At 43.8% G+C, this 16,557-nt stretch overlaps 1 pseudogene; it reads right to left on the reverse strand.

Moving 5' to 3' along the window:
* Window positions 1–16,557, reverse strand: part of LOC121581693 — a 198,030-nt pseudogene that overhangs the window by 46,448 nt on the left and 135,025 nt on the right.

The following is a 16,557-nucleotide window of genomic DNA, read 5'->3' on the forward strand; positions in this document are numbered from 1 at the left end:
CCTGGGGCTCTGTGGGGTCTGTTTGTGTTTGTGAACAGAGCCCCAGGACTAGCTTGCTTAGGGGACTCTTCTCCATGTTCATCTCTCTGTAGGTGATGGCTTTGTTATGGAAGGTTTGGGAATCGCTTCCTTTTAGGTGGTTGTAGAATTTAACGGCTCTTTTCTGGATTTTGATAATTTTGCGGGTATCGGCCTAATTCTGCTCTGCATGCATTAATTTGTGTTTTACGTTGTACACAGAGGATATTTTTGCAGAATTCTGCATGCAGAGTCTCAATTTGGTGTTTGTCCCATTTTGTGAATTATTGGTTGGTGAGCGGACCCTAGACCTCACAACCATAAAGGGCTCTATAACTGATTCAAGTATTTTTAGCCAGATTCTAATTGGTATGTCGAATTCTATGTTCCTTTTGATGACATAGAAGGCCCTTCTTGCCTTGTCTCTCAGATCGTTTGTGGAAGTTACCTGTGGCGCGGATGTTTAGGCCGAGGTATGTATCGTTTTTTGTGTGCTCTAGGGCAACGGTGTCTAGATGGAATTTGTATTTGTGGTCCTGGCAACTGGACCTTTTTTGGAACACCATTATTTTTGTCTTACTGATATTTACTGGTCCTCTGTAGCTCAGCTGGTAGAGCACGGCGCTTGAAACGCCAAGGTAGTGGGTTCGATCCCCGGGACCACCCATACACAAAAAAATGTATGCACGCATGACTGTAAGTCGCTTTGGATAAAAGCGTCTGCTAAATGGCATATTATATTATTATTATTATTATTATTATATTATATTATATATTATTATTATTATTACTGTCAGGGCCCAGGTCTGACAGAATCTGTGCAGAAGATCTAGGTGCTGCTGTAGGCCCTCCTTGGTTGGGGACAGAAGCACCAGATCATCAGCAAACAGTAGATATTTGACTTCATATTCTAGTAGGATGAGGGCGGGTGCTGCAGACTGTTCTAGTGCCCTCGCCAATTCGTTGATATATATATGTTGAAGAGGGTGGGGCTTAAGCTGCATCCCTGTCTCAACCCACGGCCCTGTGGAAAGAAAGTGTGTGTTTTTTGCACATTTTAACCGCACACTTGTTGTTCGTGTACATGGATTTTATAATGTCGTATGTTTTTACCCCAACACCACTTTCCATCAATTTGTATAGCAGACCCTCATGCCAAATTGAGTCAAAAGCTTTTTTTTTTTATCAACACAGCATGAGAAGACTTTGCCTTAGTTTTGGTTTGTTTGTTTGTCAATTAGGGTGTGCAGGGTAAATACGTGGTCTGTCATACAGTAATTTGGTAAAAGGCCAATTGGACATTTGCTCAGTACATTGTTTTCACTGAGTCTGCTGTTAATGATAATGCAGAGGATTTTCTCAAGGTTGCTGTTGACGCATATCCCACGGTAGTTATTGAGGTCAAATTTGTCTCCACTTTTGTGGATTGGGGTGATCAGTCCTTGGTTCCAAATATTGGGGAAGATGCCAGCGCTAAGGATGATGTTAAAGTGTTTAAGTATGGCCAATTTCAATTTGTGGTCTGTATATTTTATAATTTAATTGAAGATACCATCAACACCCCAGGCCTTTTTGGGTTGGAGGGTTTGCATTTTGTCCTGTAGTTCATTCAATATAATTGGAGAATCCAGTGGGTTCCGGTAGTCTTTAATAGTTGATTCTAAGATTTGTATTTGATAATGTACATGTTTTTGCTGTTTGTTCTTTGTTATAGGGCCAAAAAGATTGGAGAAGTGGTTTACCCATACATCTCAGTTTTGGATAGATAACTCTTCGTGTTGTTGTTTGTTTAGTGCTTTCCAATTTTTCCAGAAGTGGTTAGAGTCTATGGATTCTTCAATTACATTGAGCTGATTTCTGGCATGCTGTTCCTTCTTTTTCCGTAGTGTATTTCTGTATTGTTTTAGTGATTCACCATAGTGAAGGTTCAGGTTTTCTGGGTCTTTCTGGGTCTTCATCAAACCATTTGCCATTGTTGTTCATTTTCTTTGGTTTTCTGTTAGACATGTTTAGATTTGATAGGGAAGCTGAGTGGTCAAATATACTGTTTAGGTTTTCTACTGCCAAGTTTACACCTGACTATTACAGTGAAACGTTTTGTCCAGGAAGTTGTCTAAAAGGGATTTAATTTGTTTTTGCCTAATTGTTTTTTGGTAGGTTTCTACACTACTTTCCTTCCATCTATAGCATATCTTAATATTATTCAGTTCCTTTGGCTTTGATGCATCATGATTGAGTATTGCTCTGTTCAAGTAGACTGTGATTTTGCTGTGATCTGATAGGGGTGTCAGTGGGCTGACTGAACGCTCTGAGACACTCTGGGTTGAGGTCAGTGATAAAGTAGTTGTCACGTTCGTTCAATGACAGGTCAGACCAAGGCGCAGCGTGATATGCGTACATGTTTATTGAACTAATAAACACACAACAAAATAATAAACGAAACGAAACGTGAAGTCCTAAGGTAGTACAGACAACAAACCTTACACGGAACAAGATCCCACAACTCAACAGTGCCAATAGGCTGCCTAAGTATGATCCCCAATCAACAGCTGCCTCTGATTGGGATCCACACCGGCCAACATAGAACTATACATACTAGAATGACAACATTAGAATATACACACACAGAATATACACACCCTGACTCAACATATACGAGTCCCCTGAATCAGGGCGTGACAGTAGTCTACAGTATTACTGCCAAGAGATAAGCTATAGGTGTACCTACCATAGGAGTCTCCTCAAAGCCTACCATTGACTATGTACTTACCCAGCGTGCGACAGAGCTGCAGGAGTTGTGACCTGTTTTTGTTGGTTATGTTGTCGTAGTTGTGCCTAGGGGGGCATATGGGGGAGAGAATGCTGTCACCTCCAGGTATGTGTTAGTCCCCCTGTGTGCTGAGGGTGTCAGGTTCTTGTCCAGTTCTGGCATTTAGGTCGCCACAGACTAGTACATGTCCCTGGGCCTGGTAGTGATTGATTTCCCCCTCCAGGATGGAGAAGCTGTCTTCAATAAAGTATGGGGATTCTAGTGGGGGGATATAGGTAGCAAACAGGAGGAAATGTTTCTCTGTTGAGATCATTTCTAGCCAAATGTAAAAGGTTCCTGTTTTGATTAATTGAATAGAGTGAGTTAGGTCTGCTCTATACCAAATTAGCATACCCCCTGAGTCCCTTCCCTGTTTCACACCTGGTAGTTTGGTGGATGGGACTACCAGCTCTCTGTAACCTAGAGGGCAACCAGTGGGTCCATCTCCTCTATACGATGTTTCTTGTAGGATGACAATGTCTGTATTTCGGATTTCTTTGGTGAAGTCCAGGTTCTTGCTCTTTAGGCCAAAGGAAGATGACCTCAGGCCTTGGATTTTCCAGGATGAGATAGTGAAGGCTTTGTGTTCCATAAAGTGTCTAATGTTGTTGGTTGTGTGGTTTGGCCTCAGACCAGTAAGTGTGAGCAGAGCCTGCTGAGCATCTGGTACATGCCATTGGTTTGGGCTATTGTAAGAGTGGGGGGCCCTTTTGCCTGCTCAGGGCCTGGGCGTATGTGTGATTTTCATATTGAGGCCCTCTTTGCGGGAGTGGGGGGCATGGGGTAGGTAGGAGAGGCATAGGTCTGATCTGAGGGGGCCTAAATGGGGTGTGGGCATGGTTGACTTGGGGGGGTGTTGATTGGTTGGGTTGGGTTGGGGGTGTGGATGTGGCTGGTGGCGCTGTAGTCTGGATGTGGGTCCTATCGGCGTGGGTCCTCTATGTGTAGGTCCAATGCGGGGGGGTCCCGCAGGTCTGGGAGAGTGTCTCGCTGGTCTGGGTGGGGTGTAGTCCCCTGTAGCTCAGTTGGTAGAGCATGGCGCTTGCAACGCCAGGGTTGTGGGTTCGTTTCCCACGGGGGGCCAGTATGAAAATGTATGCACTCACTAACTGTAAGTCGCTCTGGATAAGAGCGTCTGCTAAATGACAAAAATGTAAACATGTATCTGTTGTTCCTGTGTGAGGTGTTGCTGTTGAGGGCGATGTCCTTTAAGGTCCGGGCGAAGGTGGGCACTGCTGCCTTGTATAGGTGGACCTGGTCATAAAGGCTGTTCAAGTCCAGGGTGCAGTGGTGGGCCAGGTAGACATTTGGTTTTGAGGCACAGTCACAGGAAATACTTGCGTTTACCCGCTGTATGGTAGCAGGGTGGAAGTATTTTCATGGTAGCAGGGTGGAGATAACCACTTGTGCGTTGGGGAAAGTAGAATAAGCTTTTTCAATCACTCCCTTGAGTGCTGTGGCCACCCTTTCCTGCTGTGTCTCAGGTCGTTTGTGCCTGTGTGTATTATTATGTGGCTGGGTGATCCTAGTTGGTCCTCAGACAGAAGGTCTAGGGCGCTCTGGGTGTTTGGACACCAGAGTTTAGACACTGTGTGTTTGGGAAAAAGTTTATTTTCTTGTATGTATTTCCCGTTTGAGACCATAAGGAGTACAATCTGTGGCTTGTGTATGTCCTCAGTTTGTGTGTGTGTTTTGGGGGGTCATCATTTACAAGACACTCTTATCCAGAGCGACTTACAGTTAGTGAGTGCATACATTATTTTTTAATTTTCATACTGGCCCCCCGTGGGAATCGAACCCACAACCCTGGCGTTGCAAACGCCATGCTCTACCAACTGAGCTACATCCCTGCTGGCCATTCCCTCCCCTACCCTTGACGAATTGTGCGCCGCCCCATGGGTCTCCCGGTCACGGCCGGCTACGACAGAGCCTGGATTCGAACCAGGATCTCTAGTGGCACAGCTAGCACTGTGATGCAGTGCCTTAGACCACTGTGCCACTCAGGAGGGCTATCAGGGTGGCTGACAGGGGGGGTGCTCAGAGGGGGTGGGATCCCCTGGGTTCTTCATTTGTTTGTCCGGCTGTGATGTCGAGGCTTTGGTCAGGATCTGAGGTGGGCTGTTCTGCTGGCTTCTCTGCGGGGGTACCCAGCTCTCTAATGGGTTGTTCTCTGTCACCCGTCATCGTTCTCACCATCCTCCAGTGCTCTGATCCTCTCCTCTAGTGCTCTGTTCTTCTCCTGCTCTTGCTCTTTCTCCTGTTGATGTCTCACCACAGTCCAGAGTGCAGATATGTCTCTCTCCACCTCCAGCTCTCCGGGTCTGGTTAAGGGGGTGTTGTTGTGCTGGACTGTTGTCTGGGTCTGTGTTGACTGGAGTGTGTTCACCTGCTCTTCCAGCTCCACCTACCTTACCTCCAGCTGGGTGAATTTATCCTTCATTTCAATGAGGGAGTAGTACTCTGTGCTGGGAGGTTGACTCCTCGTTGTTTAATATCCAGAGTTTCCACCCATCGCTAACACCCCCCTCTTAACAGAGGGGTAGTGTGTTAATATAGCACTGCGCCATGCCAGGGGATGGTCTGTGTGGAAGATTAAGTTGCTTATGCTCCCATTTTAATAATAGTCAGCAAAAAGTGTTTCTTGATTTTCAATAAGGAGGTTATTTTTGTATTCTTTTCATGCTTTGTCATTTTTTACATCCAGAGGTTACTGTATGCTAATAACCTCTGATCAGTTGGAGGGAGCTTGAAAGGCCTCTGCATTTGGGTGGGGTAGGCTGTGGAACTCTCCTGCCATTGTTGGGCTCAAGGGCTTCGACGCCTCTCGTTTCACACCTCAGTGGTAATTGAAGTTGCAGTCAGATATACTGTCCTAGCAAACTTGGTAGCCTTAACTTAGCCTTCAGTCCTTATAAAGTAAAATATATAATTGTAGTGTATTTTTCTTCTTGGTTGAAAAAGTAGCTTCAGACTAAACATTACTCACTCAGTTCCAGGTTGGATGGTGTTTCAGGTTTCTGTTGTTAGTTTGGCACTGCATTTGCTGTATAGATTGGCTCTCTGGTAGTAGGAATCCTTCCAGGTAATTTTGTCCAAAATCAGATTGTAGGTTTGGCGTTTTGATTTGGAGTGAAGGTTGTGTTGTGGAGGATAGTATCCTGTGTATGTCCTTGCCGAAAAATCCAAGTTGATCTAACTCTTCTTGTAAAAACATGCTGGAAAATGCGGGAGCTCATCTGCTTTCTCTGGAGCAGAGTGAGTAAGTGATCCCATCCACCAACACCCTCTACACTGCCTCTCCAGGGACCCCCAGCAACTGTCAATCACTGCTGATATGGAGATATTAAAAAGGGGGAATGGGGCAGCGCTCTCTCTGTCTCTGTCTCTGTCTCTGTCTCTGTCTCTGTCTCTCTCTCTCTCTCTCTCTCTCTCTCTCTCTCTCTCTCTCTCTCTCTCTCTCTCTCTCTCGTCGGAGTGCATGCTGGGAGTGAGTTGGGAAGCAGGAGCGATTGGGTTTCGGTGTGTATATATATACACAGTACCAGTCAAAAAGGTTTCTCTCAACCAGCTTCATGAGGTAGTCACCTGGAATGCATTTCAATTAACAGGTGTGCCTTGTTAAAAGTTAATTTGTGGAATTTCTTTCCTTCTTAACGCGTTTGAGCCAATCAGTTGTGTTGTGACAAGGTAGGGGGGGGTATACAGAAGATAGCCATATTTGGTAAAAGACCAAGTCCATATTATGGCAAGAACTGCTCAAATAAGCAAAGAGAAATTACAGTCCATCATTATTTTAAGACATGAAGGTCAGTCAATCCGGAAACTTTCAACGTTTCTTCAAGTGCAGTCGCAAAAACCATCAAGCGCTATGATGAAACTGGCTCTCATGAGGACCGCCACAGGAATGGAAGACCCAGAGTTACCTCTGCTGCAGAGGATATGTTCATTACAGTTACCAGCCTCAGAAATTGCAGCCCAAATACACAGAGTTCAAGTCACAGACACATCTCAACATCAACTGTTCAGAGGGGACTGTGTGAATCAGGCCTTCATGGTCGAATTGCTGCAAAGAAACCACTACTAAAGGACACCAATAAGAAGAAGAGACCTACTTGGGCCAAGAAACACGAGCAATGGACATTAGACCGGTGGAAATGTTTCCTTTGGTCTGGAGTCCAAATTTGAGATTTTTGGTTCCAACCGCCGTGTCTTTGTGAGACGCGGTGTGGGTGAACGGATGATCTCCGCATGTGTAGTTCCCACTGTAAAGCATGGAGGAGGAGGTGGTGTTATGGTGTGGGGGTGCTTTGCTGGTGACACTGTCTGTGATTTATTTAGAATTCAAGGCACACTTAACCAGCATGGCTACAACAGCATTCTGCAGTGATACGCCATCCCATCTGTTTGGGCTTAATGGGACTATCATTTGTTTTTCAACAGGACAATGACCCAACACACCTCCAGGCTGTGTAAGGGCTATTTTACCAGGAAGGAGAGTGATGGAGTGCTGCATCAGATGAGCTGGCCTCCACAATCCCCTGACCTCAACCCAATTGAAATGGTTTGGGATGAGTCGGACGGCAGAGTGAAGGAAAAGCAGCCAACAAGTGCTCAGCATATGTGGGAACTCCTTCAAGACTGTTGGAAAGCATTCCAGGTGAAGCTGGTTGAGAGAATGTAAAACAACACATTTCCCGGCACCTATCCAGTGTATGTGACAAAACTAACAAATAGCTGCTTCTCACGATGACACATCACACTAGGGTGAATCCTTACACTTAAGTAATGCATTGATGTCAACTGGACATTCAGTAAAAATTCGACTTAAAGGATACGTTTTCTTTTTTACAACCAAATCTAAATTTGTAATGTAAATGGAATGTTATAGAAGGGTCCAGACACCTTTCTTGTGAATTCAAATGTCTTTGAGAAACTTACCCCAAATAGCAAATCACTTCCTCATCCTCGTTGTGTAGTACGGGGGCCCAAAAAACATGAACAAAGTCTCCAAAAACACCCAATTCCTTTTAGTGATGCAGGTCTTTAGATGTTGTAAACATGAAATTGAGTCAATCCGAACTTTATCCGCAATGTTATATTCCCCTTTGAGTGACTTGAGCCGTTTCGCCTATCCAGCTGTTCCATTCTCCATGTAGCCTGCTGTTACATGTAAATGCCAAAATAAAGGAAACACCAACATAAAGTGTCTTAATAGCACGTTAGGCTACCACGTGCCGCCAGAAAAGCTTCAATGCACCTTGGCATAGATTCTACAAGTGTCTGGAATGTCCTGTGTGGAAGAACCCCATGGTTTCAATATACTTTGTATACCTCATTTACTCAAGTGTTTCCTTTATTTTGGCAGTTAGCTGTAGAATGGACGGAGAGGTATAGTATGAGTCGCAACAAAATTGAATATAACATTGCGGATAAAATTCAGAAAAACCCAATTTTACAGTGGGGGAAAAAAGTATTTAGTCAGCCACCAATTGTGCAAGTTCTCCCACTTAAAAAGATGAGAGAGGCCTGTAATTTTCATCATAGGTACACGTCAACTATGACAGACAAATTGAGAAAAGAAAATCCAGAAAATCACATTGTAGGATTTTTAATGAATTTATTTGCAACTTATGGTGGAAAATAAGTATTTGATCACCTACAAACAAGCAAGATTTCTGGCTCTCACAGACCTGTAACTTCTTCTTTAAGAGGCTCCTCTGTCCTCCACTCGTTACCTGTATTAATGGCACCTGTTTGAACTTGTTATCAGTATAAAAGACACCTGTCCACAACCTCAAACAGTCACACTCCAAACTCCACTATGGCCAAGACCAAAGAGCTGTCAAATGACACCAGAAACAAAATTGTAGACTTGCACCAGGCTGGGAAGACTGAATCTGCAATAGGTAAGCAGCTTGGTTTGAAGAAATTGACTGTGGGAGCAATTATTAGGAAATGGAAGACATACAAGACCACTGAAAATCTCCCTCGATCTGGGGCTCCACGCAAGATCTCACCCCGGGGGGTCAAAATTATCACAAGAACGGTGAGCAAAAATCCCAGAACCACACGGGGGGACCTAGTGAATGACCTGCAGAGAGCTGGGACCAAAGTAACAAAGCCTACCATCAGTAACACACTACGCCGCCAGGGACTCAAATCCTGCAGTGCCAGACGTGTCCCCTGCTTAAGCCAGTACATGTCCAGGCCCGTCTGAAGTTTGCTAGAGTGCATTTGGATGATCCAGAAGAGGATTGGGAGAATGTCATATGGTCAGATGAAACCAAAATAGAACTTTTTGGTAAAAACTCAACTCGTCGTGTTTGGAGGACAAAGAATGCTGAGTTGCATCCAAAGAACACCATACCTACTGTGAAGCATGGGGGTGGAAACATCATGCTTTGGGGCTGTTTTTTCTGCAAAGGGACCAGGACGACTGATCTGTGTAAAGGAAAGAATGAATGGGGCCATGTATCGTGGAGATTTTGAGTAAAAACCTCCTTCCATCAGCAAAGGGCATTGAAGATGAAACGTGGCTGGGTCTTTCAGCATGACAATGATCCCAAACACACCGCCCGGGCAACGAAGGAGTGGCTTCGTAAGAAGCATTTCAAGGTCCTGGAGTGGCCTAGCCAGTCTCCAGATCTCAACCCCATAGAAAATGTTTGGAGGGAGTTGAAAGTCCGTGTTGCCCAGCGACAGCCCCAAAACATCACTGCTCTAGAGGAGATCTGCATGGAGGAATAGGCCAAAATACCAGCAACAGTGTGTGAAAACCTTGTGAAGACTTACAGAAAACGTTTGACCTGTGTCATTGCCAACAAAGGGTATATAACAAAGTATTGAGAAACTTTTGTTATTGACCAAATACTTATTTTCCACCATAATTTGCAAATAAATTCATTAAAAATCCTACAATGTGATTTTCTGGATTATTTTTTCTCATTTTGTCTGTCATAGTTGACGTGTACCTATGATGAAAATTACAGGCCTCTCTCATCTTTTTAAGTGGGACAACTTGCACAATTGGTGGCTGACTAAATACTTTTTTTCCCCACTGTATGTGTACAACATCTAAAGACCGCATCACTATACTGAGAAATTTGCACTTCTAAAAGGACGTATTTGGGTGTTTTTGGAGCCTTTGTTCATGTTTTTTTCAGGGCACCCATGCTACACAACGAGGATGCGGAAGTGATTTACTATTTGGGGTAAGTTTCTCAAAAACGTGAAATCACAAAAAGGTGTCTGGACCTTACCTTTCTATAACATGCCATTTACATAAAAAATAGAAATTTGGTTGTAAAAAGAAAGTGTGGAAGTTAGGATTTGCTCCATCGTGATACAAGGGAACATTCCAGGTTCCCAATAGTTATTTTGAGTACATTTTACTGTGCGCATAGCGTAAATGACGACTAGCGAACATAACAGTTCTCAAGTACCTGACATGCCATTCCAAAAAGAGACAAGTAAAAATATCAGACATCAAACATTAGCATCAATGGCAACGGAAATAAAAACAGCATGCACAGGCATGGAGAACCACAAAAACACATTTCAAAGACAGACTCAACTGAGATGCGAACCGTGCGCTGCAAAGAAAAAACAAGTGCCAAAACCCCCAAAACAGCTCTTTAAATAGCTGTAGAAACTCATCGTTGACATGTCAAAGAAGCTATAAAATAATGGTGCTGGTGGATGGGATGGGAGAGGAGAATGGGGGTAGTGGCGGTTCGGGGGAGGAAGGTGAGCAAGAAATAAGGCATTCAAGAGGCAATTACGCTGTGGAGAAAAGTTTTGACAATGAATCAAAATGGCGGAAGCATCTGGATGATTACCAGAGACCCTTTATTCTTCAGTCCCATCCTGCTTGCCTGCAGAATGCCCGGCAACCACAATCTATGGCCTTCCTCACAACTGACAGCCATTAGAGAGCAAGAAATAATAATACGTGTTTTAGCCGTACAAAAGCAGAAGGGTTTGATAGCTGGATATAGCCATTTATCATAGTCAGTTTTTAGGAGAGGTGGGGTGCATGTTGGTCTTGTGGACCTCAAACGAGACTGTGGTCAATTAAGGTAAATGGACGGGAGAGGGGAACGTGTGGAGCCAAAAGGCGGAGGAGAGAGGACAGGGGAGGGGGGCTGGTGGTATTCCTAAAAGCTTACTTTCATCTTTCTCTGTGGGTTCTTTCTAAAAGGGAGGGCAGTGAGTAACGAAGGCTGTAGACCTGTGGGCTATCGTTCAGGCAAACATCAAAAAGAGAGTGATTTTATACTTCTGTGTGTTGTTATGGACTTGCTCATGCGAAAAGAGAGTGAAACACTGCATATCTGCATCATTTCATTGCCTTCCATCCCTTATATCCCTACAATATAAGTAATACAAGTCAGTTAGTATACCCTGTGGCCATGAGCTCACCTGATTTCCCCAGTCAACGTGAATGGCTAGTCTTGTACCTGAGCAGACAGTCTTGAATAGTCATAAACATTAATCATTATAATAACCAAGTTGCAACACTCACAATCTTGCCATACAATGACAGTTACCACCAATGAACAAATGTTGCACCATTGACTTGAAGGCACAAGTTAGCCCTGACGTTAACTTCGACAGAGTTTAAGTACCCTGGCTTGATCAAAGCTAAACTAGCCCTCCCCAGCCAACACGTTATCACACCAAGGCTCCTTTGAAAGACAATTAATCTGGGAAATTAAAAAGTATTTATGAATGAATTCAAGGCTGACATTAAGAACGGCCACTCACTCTCGTTGGAGGATATCTGTTTGGGTTCTGGACAGACTGCTAGGTAGTTAGGTAGCTAATCAGTTTCCAAAACTGTCAGGCCGGTTGGCAACAGTAGGGCAGACCCCTTACCAGTCCATAAACTCTAGTGGTTAACTTGAATTGATGTCTTTTAATGAGACAGCCTCACCAGGTGTAAGAGCCTTGATAAGGATTGGAGTCACTGTCTTAAAGTCTCTTAGCAGTGGAAAGAAAGGTCCTCTGCTATATCTCTTCATCTCAATCTGTTACTCCTCTTCCTGTTTGCCAGAAAATGGCTGCTGTCTAAGGACGCAGTGTTTACTTTTTCGCTCTTTACTTTAATTGCTGTCTGATCTGGCTTTGGAATGTAACGTCTTTACCGGCGTCTTGGTTTTGTCTTTTCCCAACGTTTTTCGTTCAGCTTTTCGCTACAGATTTTTTATCTGCTCCACCACGCACCTGTCTGGAAGGTTGAACGCCTCCTCTCCTACTCAGCTTCCAGACAAAAGTTTCTCCCAAGCAGGGAATTCTTATGTAGGCTAATTAACTTGTGAACCTTTTTATGTGAGCTTTACTCAGAAACACTTTAATTAACTAGCATAGGCCTACTATTTCTTTCGTAGCCTACTGGATTCATAGAGAGCTACTCTCTCTCTTTTTGGGGGCGAGTGACTCTTTGAACTTACAATGGCTAGCCCCAAGCCGTTTTACTTTTTTCTTGTGCTTTGTGCTATTTGCTCCATGACTCCTGCACGCTTTGTTGACTATGAACTTGCTCGTTTACCCGACCGCGGGACAGAAAATGTTTGTTCTCACACTCGCGACTCTGACTCTGTATTGGTTACACAGACTCTTGGCCTCCCATCCTATTCTGACCACCTCTCACAAACTTTGTATTCATTTTACCTGATGAAATTGTTGTACAATATGATCTTGTTGCCATCTGATGCACATTCAAATGTCATAAAAAATCTACACCGCAAAGCTCTCCCTGTCCTCTGCCATGCCCTAAATATATTACTGCTGATGATATCTGGAAATGTGCATGTACACCCTGGCCCGTCTACTGTTGCTAGCCCTAATTCTGACTTGTGCGCTGATGATGTCTGCTTCACTGATTTCTGCTCTCATAAAAGCCTGAGTTTTCTGCACGTTAACACTATAATCTTATTACCTAAAATGTATCAATTGAAAGTGTGGGTTCACAGCTCCAATCCAGATGGGTTGGTCCTTACTGAGACATGGTTCAGAAAGAGTGTTCTGAACACTAATGTTAACCTTTCTGGTTTGAACCTTTTTTGGCAAGACAGATCTTCCAAAGGTGGTAGAGTGGCAATCTTTACCAAGGAACACCTTCAGTGCTCAGTTGTCTCCACCAAGTCTGTCACCAAACAATTTGATTTGCTGGTTTTAAGCATTAAGCTTTCAAACAGCTCTTTGTTGACTGTTGCTGGGTGTTATCATCCACTATCAGCACCGGCCTGTACCCTACCTGTCTTAAGCTCTCTCCTGGCACCTTACACTAAGTCTGAATTTGTCCTGCTAGGTGGCCTAAACTGGGACATGCTTAAACCACCTGACCAAGTCTTAAAACAATGGGACTCCCTAAATCTCTCTCAGATTATTACCAATCCCACAAGGTATGACTTCAAACACCCAGAAAAGGCTACTCTCTTATAGGTATCAGTCTGGTGTTTTCTGTAATGACCATAGTGATCACTGTTTTACGGCCTGTGTTCGTAATGGCTGCTCAGTTAAACGGCCTGCCCTGATTTGTCATAGACGCTTGCTGAAAAACTTTAATGAGCAAGCCTTCCTTCATGTAAATTGTTATAGAATCAGCTTGAACCCCTCTGTCGAAGATGCTTGGACCTTCTTTTTGTATATTTTCAGTGGTATTGTTTACAAGCACGCCCCCATAAACAAAATGAGAATTAAAAACAGGTTCAGCCCATGGTTCGACCGTCATCTGGCAGAGTTACTCCACCTCAAGAACACCATTTGGCGAAAGGCTCAGCACACAAATACTCAGGCTGACTGGCTGTTGTTCAGGCAAATGAGAAATAAGTGCACTCAGGCTAGCCGGAAGGCCAAAGTTAGTTACTTTAAGGAGCAGTTCTCTCTCTGTGGGTCAAACCCCAAGAAGTTCTGGAAAATGCTGAAATACCTGGAGAATAAACCCTCCTCCTCACAGCTGCCCATGTCCCTTAATGTTGATGATGCTGTTGTTACTGACAAGGAGCGTATGGCTAACCTCACCACTTCATTAAGTCAGGATTCCTATTTGACTCAGCCACGCCTCCTTGCCCGTCCAACACTTCCTAATTTCCCAGCCCTTCTAATGCGACTAGCCCTGATGCTCCCCCCTCTTTTCCCCCTGCCACACAGCTTCTCCCTGCAGGCGGTCACTGAGTCTGAGGTGCTAAAGAAGCTCCTTAAACTGGGTCAGATGGTTTAGACCCTTTCTTCTTTAAGGTTGCAGCCCCTATCATCACAGAGCCTATCTCTCACCTTTTTAACCTGTCTCTCCTCTCTAGGGAGGCTCTCAGTGCTTGGAAAGCAGCGACAGTGCATTCTTTATTTAAAAGAGGAGATCAAGCTGATCCTAATTGTTATAGGCCAATTTCTATCTTGCCCTATTTATCAAAAGGGTTGGAAAAACTTGTCAATAATCAACTGACTGGCTTTCTTGATGTCTATAGTGTTCTCTCTGGTATGCAATCAGGTTTCTACTCAGGTTATGGATATGTCACTGCAACCTTAAAGGTCCTAAATGATGTCACCACTGCCCATGACTCTAAGCAATGTTGTGCTGCTATTTTCATTGACTTGGCCAAAGCTTTTGATTCGGTAGACCATTCCATTCTTGTGGGTCGGCTAAGGAGTATTGGTGTCTCTGAGGGGTCTTTGGCCTGGTTTGCTAACTACCTCTCTCAAAGAGTACAATGTGTAAAGTCAGAACATCTGCTGTCTCAGCCACTGCCTGTCACCAAGAGAGTACCCCAAGCCTCGATCCTAAGCCCCACGCCCTTCTAAATTTACATCAACAACATAGCACAGGCAGTAGGAAGCTCTCTCATCCATTTATATGCAGATGATACAGTCTTATACTCAGCTGGCCCCTCTACGGATTTTGTGTTAAACGCTCTACAACAAAGCTTTCTTAGTGTCCAACAAGCTTTCTCTGCCCTTAACCTTGTCCTGAACACCAACAATACAACGTTCATGTGGTTCGGTAAGAAGAATTCCCCCCACCCTGGTGTGATTACTACCTCTGAGGGTTTAGAGCTTGAGGTAGTCACCTCATACAAGTACATGGGAGTGTGGCTAGACGGTACACTGTCCTTCTCTCAGCACATATCCAAGCTGCAGGCTAAGGTTAAATCTAGACTTGGTTTCCTCTATCGTAATCACTCCTCTTTCACCCCAGCTGCCAAACTAACCCTGATTCAGATGACCATCCTACCCATGCTAGATTACGGAGACGTAATTTATAGATCGGCAGGTAAAGGTGCTCTCGAGCAGCTAGATGTTCTTTACCATTCCGCCATCAGATTTGCCACCAATGCTCCTTATAGGACACATCACCACTCCTCTATAAACTGTCCATCTCTGTATACCCGGAGCAAGAGCGACTGGTTGATGCTTATTTATAAAAAACCCTATCTGAGATACGTACTGCAACCCTCATCCTCCGCATACAACCCCGTTCTGCCAGTCACATTCTGTTAAAGGTCCCCAAAGCACACACATCCCTGGGTCGCTCCTCTTTTCAGTTCGCTGCAGCTAGCGACTGGAACGAGCTGCAAAAAACACTCAAACTGAACAGTTTTATCTCCATCTCTTCATTCAAAGACTCAATCATGGACACTCTTACTAACACTTGTGGCTGCTTCGCGTGATGTATTGTTGTCTCTACCTTTTTGCCCTTTGTGTGGTTGTCTGTGCCTAACAATGTTTGTAGCATGTTTGTGCTGCTACCATGTTGTGTTGCTACCATGTTGTTGTCATGTTGTGTTACTATCATGTTGTGTTGTCATGTTGTGTTGCTGCCATGTTGTGTTGTTGTCTTAGGTCTCTCTTTATGTAGTGTTGTGTTGTCTCTCTTGTCGTGATGTGTGTTTTGTCCTACTTTTTCTTTTTTTTATCCCAGCCCACATCCCGCAGGCCTTTTGCCTCTTGGTAGGCCATCATTGAAAATAAGAATTAGTTCTTAATTGACTTGCCTAGTTAAATAAAGGTCAAATAAAACAAATTAAAATGCCTAAACTGTCCTTCAAAATCCTCCTTCTCTGTAGGATGTCAAGTGCTTTACAGCTAGCTACCAGTCACATGTTGGAGGGATTCTATCAGTTAAATACCATCTCCTAGCAATAATTTATGCTATTTAGCAGGTGTTTTTATCCAAAGCAACTTACAGTCATATACATACACACACACATACATTTTACATACAGGTGTAACTGAGCTACAGAGGACCACAATTAAATACTATACTACTACTACTACATCAATCAACACAGTGGTTTTAGCATGCCTGATGCACACACAACAGTGTTGGTTTCACCAGTGTTGGTTTCACATCAATAACCATGAGTTCAACAGGGCAATGTGAAGTGACAGAGCGAAGCTGAGAAGGAATGATAGAAGGAACGATAGATTTCAGAGACAAATGTCCACATCTGAGGAGAAAAATACTAACAAAAAACATTTTATGATTTCTTCCACAGTTTGTGAGCACAGTGGGTTTCTGGTGCCTCAGACGAAATCCGATGTTTTCTAATGCAAATTTAATGTAAGAAACTGCTTTTTCGCAAAGAAACCAATGAGGCTTTAAGCCATGAATATGGATGCTGGTCTATTTTGGAGTGATACTGTTTGAGGTATCTGTTGTGAAAACTTATTTTGAACATATTGACACACAAAAAACGAAATCTCTCTGTTTATGTCTGTTAGAGAAGAGA

The sequence above is a fragment of the Coregonus clupeaformis genome, chromosome 14 (genome assembly GCF_020615455.1).
Source record: "Coregonus clupeaformis isolate EN_2021a chromosome 14, ASM2061545v1, whole genome shotgun sequence".
Classification (NCBI taxonomy): domain Eukaryota; kingdom Metazoa; phylum Chordata; class Actinopteri; order Salmoniformes; family Salmonidae; genus Coregonus; species Coregonus clupeaformis.